This window comes from Trichechus manatus, unplaced genomic scaffold (genome assembly GCF_000243295.1).
Source record: "Trichechus manatus latirostris isolate Lorelei unplaced genomic scaffold, TriManLat1.0 scaffold00014, whole genome shotgun sequence".
NCBI lineage: Eukaryota > Metazoa > Chordata > Mammalia > Sirenia > Trichechidae > Trichechus > Trichechus manatus.
Window position 1 is genome coordinate 3,404,518 of NW_004443950.1, and position 6,419 is coordinate 3,410,936.

The window sequence follows — 6,419 nt, forward strand, 5'->3', positions numbered from 1 at the left end:
GTTAACCTCAACCGCAAGAACTCTAGAACAGCTGGGTCACTTAATTAACCTCTCACAACTGTTTACTCAGCTGAAGAATCTAAGTTAAATGCTCACACTCTGTTTTTCTAGAGCCCAATCTCACGCAGTTGATACGGAACTCCCAGACAGAACTTCACATGGATTCCTATTACTGTGAATCTTACTCATTTCTGCCCATCATTCAAATCTGCTGCCAACTGTGTTTAAGACTTTGACTTTTCAGGGGTCATCATGATATACAGAAAGGGCATTAGTGTTGATGCCGAATTACGTATGCTCTGTAAAAAACCACTGTAAAACTTACTGGTGTAAAGCAATAATGATCATTTATTTTGTTTCTAAAATCTGCCATTTGGGCAGGGCTCAGCAGGAACAGTCATCTCTGTTCCATGTGGCTTCAGCAGGGCAGATTCAACCGGCGACTGGAGGATCCACTTTTGAGACAGCTCACTCCCATGGATGGCAAGTTGATGCCGTTAGTTGAGCACCCAGTCAGGGCTGTGGACCAGGGATCTGGTTTTTCTCAATATGTGTCTCTTCATGGGCTTCTTGGGCTTCCTCACAACATGGTGGCTGGGGTCCGAGAGCAAGAATCCCAAAGAACCAGACAGAAGTTAAGTGTCCTTTCCTAACTTAACCTTGAAATTCACATAGCATCACTTCTACCATCCTCCACTGATCAACCTGTCATTAAGGTCAGCCCAGATCCAAGGACAGGGACATAGGCCCCAGTTCACAATAGAGATATGTCAAAGAATTCATGGCCATATTTAAAAACTTATTTCCCCCCAGATCAACCTCTGCATGTGATCATTTCAAATAAGTACTTTTGTGTAATTTGAAGCAAATTACTTAATTACCCTAAAGCCCCCTTTCCCCTTTCTGTGATGAGAAAGAGTAATATTTGTGAGAATCTATACAGAAATGCCTGCCACCATCCCTTCTCAGAAAGCACAAATTGGCTTCCTCTTCTCTATTCAGTTTCTTGTTATTATTCAATTCATGTTATCTGAATACATCAGTTCATCGAAGAAGATCAGTTCATCCTTCTCAGTTTCTTCTAAGTTATAATAAAGCTTTCACACAGGTCAGTGTGCTGGGGCACACCATTTGAGGCCTTTGTTGACCAGCTAACACTCTTCAGGTGCAGTTCCTCCATCCTTGTTACCTCTTGGGGTTTGGTGTACTTTTCTCAATTATTCTCTTCCAAATGTAACATCCATGAGGAAGCAGTGATGAATGAATGAGCAAATAAATGAGATTCACGCATGCTAGCAGGATAAGCAAATCTGATGCTAGTTTTATGACAATGCATTCAAATAATAATTTCAAGATGTGAGTGAAAAATTTACATTTTGGAGCAAGTTAGGTGAGTTTAGCTAAGAATTTTTTTCCAGAGAAAAAGCCTTCAAAGTCCAGACCAAACAAAATGTTCTTTTAAACAGCTACAACAACAAAAATATACTGGGAAAAAAATTTTGGACAAAAAAATTTCGTCTCAAGTCAGCTTCACAGCAGGCCACCTAGTCTTACCCCAGTGAAAGTGACCTCCAAAAGGAACTCTCTGCATAAAATATTTGCAAAGAACCCACTTTCCTTTGCCTGTTGATAACTAGAAAATCATATCTGTTGATCCTTAGAATACTTAAAGTGGTTAGAAATCTTCAAGGGATTATTTTATATATTTGAATAAAACTGTTAATTATTGCATTCTGTTGTGAAGGCATGAAGCAGGAGAAAAGATAAAAGCATCTTTCAAATTTAAGGTCCCAATTAATTAATTTTTACTTATAAAGTTGGAGCTCTTGCCAAGGCTTCTGGAAGCATTATAAAAGATTGATGTCATAAAGATAAGAATTTAAGTGGGTCAAGCCCAGCCATCAAGTTATTCTTAATGAAGAGTAAATCTCTCTATAATTTCTATAAAATTGGCTTCATAACAGATGACACACTAAACTACTAATGGAATTCCAGGGGTACATGATTTGAAAATGGGCTGCTCCTTTTTGCCTATTTCATCAGTGGTGCTCTCTGCCCTGATTCCTTCTGTAGGTTGCTGCTTATTTTCCAAGTTTAGAAAAATGTCATCTTTAATTATAGATGGTGCCCAGGACATGTGGCCCCCTTCTTGCCTACTCTTTGTAGTGAATGTAAAATATCTGCCTGGAACGGAAAACATGTGCTTGTGTCAGAAAAGGCATCGTTTCCCAAAGGTCACGTTTGAAACTTATTTAGTGAGTCAGCCTGTTACTTGTGGGCTGTGTGCTATGATTTTCAAGAATCAGAACGGCTAGTCCCTCTGGGTAACTCCAGATATTGTCAAGGAAGGTAACTTTCTTTGGGGAGAAAGGAGAGAGTGTGTTTGAAAGATTGAATGCATATTATGTCACAACGACATGGATGAGTCTCAAAAATGTAATGTTTAGAATGTTATTGTTAGGTGCCATTGAGTCGGTTCCAACCCACAGCGACCCCATGCACAACAAAGGTAACACTGCCCAGTCCTGTGCCATCCTCATAATCATTGTTATGCTTGAGCCCATTGATGCGGCCACTGTGTCAATCCACCTTGTTCAGGGTCTTCCTCTTTTTCTCTGATCCTCTACTTCACCAAGCATGATGGCCTTCTCCAGGGACTGGTCCCTCCTGATAACATGGCCAAAGTACATGAGATGAAGTTGAGCCATCCTCCCCTCTAAAGACCATTCTGGCTACACTTTTTCCAAGACAGGTTGTACATTCTTCTAGAATCCATGGTATATTCAATATTATTCACCAACATCATAATTCAAAGGCATCACTTCTTCTTTTGTCTTCATTATTCATTGCCCAGCTGTCGCTTGCATATGAGGCAATGGAAAACACTATGGCTTGGGTCAGGAGCACCTTAGTCCTTAAAGTGACATCTTTGCTTTTTAACACTTTAAAGATATGTTTTAGACCTCTTTGTTTTATTCTATGTTTAGAATACATTCTATGTTTAAACCTCTTTGTATTCTATGTTTAGAATACATACATACAAGGAATACATACCATGTTATTCCATTTATATGAAATTCAATAGCAGAAAGACTAGACTATGAGGATAAACATGGGGATGGTGGTTACCTCTGGGGTGGATATTTACTGGGAAGAGACATGAAGAAACTTTCTGGAGTGATGTAAATGTCCTATATCTTGATCTAGGTGGTGGTTAAACACACACACATACAAACAAATGCACATGGGTACATATGTAAAATTCAATTGACCTGTATACTTAAAATCTGTACGTATTGTTCAATGTGGATTATACCTCGATACGATAACACACACATGCAAGGAATCACTACAGACTACGTATGTCAAAAGACCTCAAATATGGTGGATCAAATTTGCAATGTGAGAATAAATATTGTTCAACTAGATCATGTTTGTCAAAGTGTGTTGCCTAAACTTCTGCATCTGAGTCCGCTGAAGTACTTGTTAAAAATAGATTCCTGGACCCACCCTAGTTCAATTGACACAAAATCAATTGAGATGGGAGCTTGAGAAATCTGTCTTTTCAATAAAGTCCCCAGGCCATTCTCATATCTCCTAAAAGAAGATCTCTACTAAAATATATTTTGAAGGGTTGATCAATGAACCCAGTAACTCGGAATATCCTATTAGCACAGACGGGCTCATTAGAATTGTTAGTGGGATTCCAAGGCGTCTCCTTTCAGAACCAGTGTGTGATGATGGGATAAGGAGTCACGGACCCTCTACTGAGCATTTGCCATGAGTCTTTGTTTATGCTGTCTTTTCATTTTCGTCACCGTGATGTGAGACTTATATTAATATTATTGACATCACTTACAGGCACTTACTGACGTTAAGCTGGAAAAGTCAGTATCTGAAGATCATAGCTAGTAAGAGGTGAGCTTCCAACATGAAGATGAGTCCATAGCCCAGAATTTTAGCCACTATCATACTCTACCTCCTCAAACATTTGAGATTATGATGGTTTACTAAAAAAAAAAGAGAGAGAGAGAGACCTACAATATATTGGGACAGTATACTGAAGTAGAACCGCTTATGTGATGAAATCAGACAGACTAAGTGGCCAACTCCATACCCCTAGACAAAACTTTAATCTCTCTAAACCTCAGTTTTCATCTCTGAAAGAGAGATGAGCCTTCCTACTTCACAGGTATTGAACACGCTTATTTGAATAAAAAGTCTTCTTAGCACACTATCCCTGTGTACAGAGTTTACAGTTTCAATCACGAGCTAAACAAATATTAATAATCCACTTTCAGTTAGGACTTGTTGAGCTGGGCTATGCCCAGCACTGTGCAAGTCTTGCTCACATCCGCAACCTCACACATGTGGGGGTGCTACCATAATTGGGGACTCAGGACCAGGCTGTGAGAAAGCACCAAGGATGATGTGGGCTGGGAAGGTCCAGGGCAGAAAAGGCCTCAGACCAGAGAGGATCAGCTCTGAGCCTGGAAGAGAAATTGGAATTAAGATATTTAAGGAAGAATGAAGATAGACACTGTGGTGAGAAGAGAAAGTTGAGTGGACACTCCTCAAGCAATTCCATAGGAAACAAGCTTCAAGAATGACTAGGAGAGAAGTGGATTGTAAAGAAAATGAATGGAGAGGCTGGGGCAGGTTGGGGAGAGCCTTGAATGCCAGGTTATGAGGTTGGCCTTTCTTTGTAGGCTACGGGGATATAATCAAGGTTACTGAACAGCAGCCTGAGAAGATGACATCTGGAACTTAGGGAAGTCTCTCTGAAGGCAGCACTAAGAATTAATTGATGACCATTGTCCATGAACATGTTTGCCTTTTCTTTGAATATATTAGCAGATCGTCTGTAAGGATTTTCTCTTCTCCTCCATTTTTTTTTAAACCTCCCTCTTCTCTTTTCAGCTTCTGGGCTAGGTCTTTTTTTGTTTGTTTGTTTTTCTTTTCTTTTCTTTCCAGCGGTATGGTTAGCCTAATCTTTTTGAGAGCAAAAATTTGTGTTGCTCGAATAAATCTTACTTTATAGAAAGCACATTCAGCCATTCAACTCTGGATTGAGTTGATGAATGCATATTGCCTATAATTGGATTGCACACATTTCTATTTATATCACTTACTTTTTTGTTACATACTCTTCAAGTTATCGGTTATTATGCTTGGATATGTAAGTAGGTGAGGTTAGCCCATTTTCTGGTGTATAAATGAATCTAGCCATTCATCTGTTCATTTCACTGTAAAATGGTAAATAGCTGAAAGGAGCAATGGAAAACCGACTTTGATTTCAAGTTAGCTAGGGCACATTTAATTTTGCCAAAGCTTAGGTCAAATTTAGAATCTCTTATACTGCTGAATTGTAATGTTGCACCCATAGAGTGTGACAGGCCACATATGGCTCAGGTAGAAGAGAGCACATCTCAGAAAGAAACATCTCCCATGCTAAAGGCGTGACCTTATGCAAAATTTGTAATTGTAAAATTTGACCTTATGAATCACAGGGCATAATGGCCACTTAGAACATGAACTCTTGCTTACGCCTGTCTCTGTCTGGATAGCTTGTTGTTGTTTTCTCTTTCTCAGTGAAATACATTTCAGTGTCGGCACCATTTTTCTGTTCAAAAATGCAGATGAAATTTCTGTTCCGTGGTAAACTGAGTACAGCTTGACTTCAGCATGTACGCATTTCTACTTCTGTCTGTTTTCACAAGAACTCTCTCCACTTCTGGAAATCACCTTTATAAGCAACACAGAAAGTTACACATTTATACATGATCTAAATGTTTGTTCGCCATGACCACGTTTCTCCAGGCTGAGGTTAGGATCCATGTTGGGTAAGGTTTAAAAGCTAAAACAAAACTCGCTGTCATCGAGTTGATTCTGACTCACAATGACACTGTAAGACAGAATAGAACTGCCCCATCAGGTTCCCAAGGCTGTAATCTTTACAGAAGCAGACTGTCACATTGTTCTCCCGTGGAGTGGCTAGTGGGTTCTAACCTCGGATCTTTCAGTTAGCAGCTAGATGCTTTAACCACTGTACCGCCAGGGCTCCTTGAATAAGGATTACTGTTGTTTAATAAGAATAGTTTATTAGGCTCACTATTAGTCATGAGGTTTGTGGGAGTATAGCAAAAAAACATTACTTGAATGCTGTGCTGGCATTTTACATATGTTTTCTTATGTAATTACTAAATACCACTGGATTATTTCTATTTTAAAAGGGGGAATGGGAGAACTGAGTCTGAGATATTTAAAGGGATTTGTTCAAGGACATAGGTAGCCCTGGTGAGTAATGTGAGGTACAGATTTACCAGTTGCCCTTTAGTTGACTCTGACTCATGGAGACCCCATGAATGTCAGAGAAGAACTGTGCTTCACCGGATTTTCAGTGGCTGATTTTTCAGAAG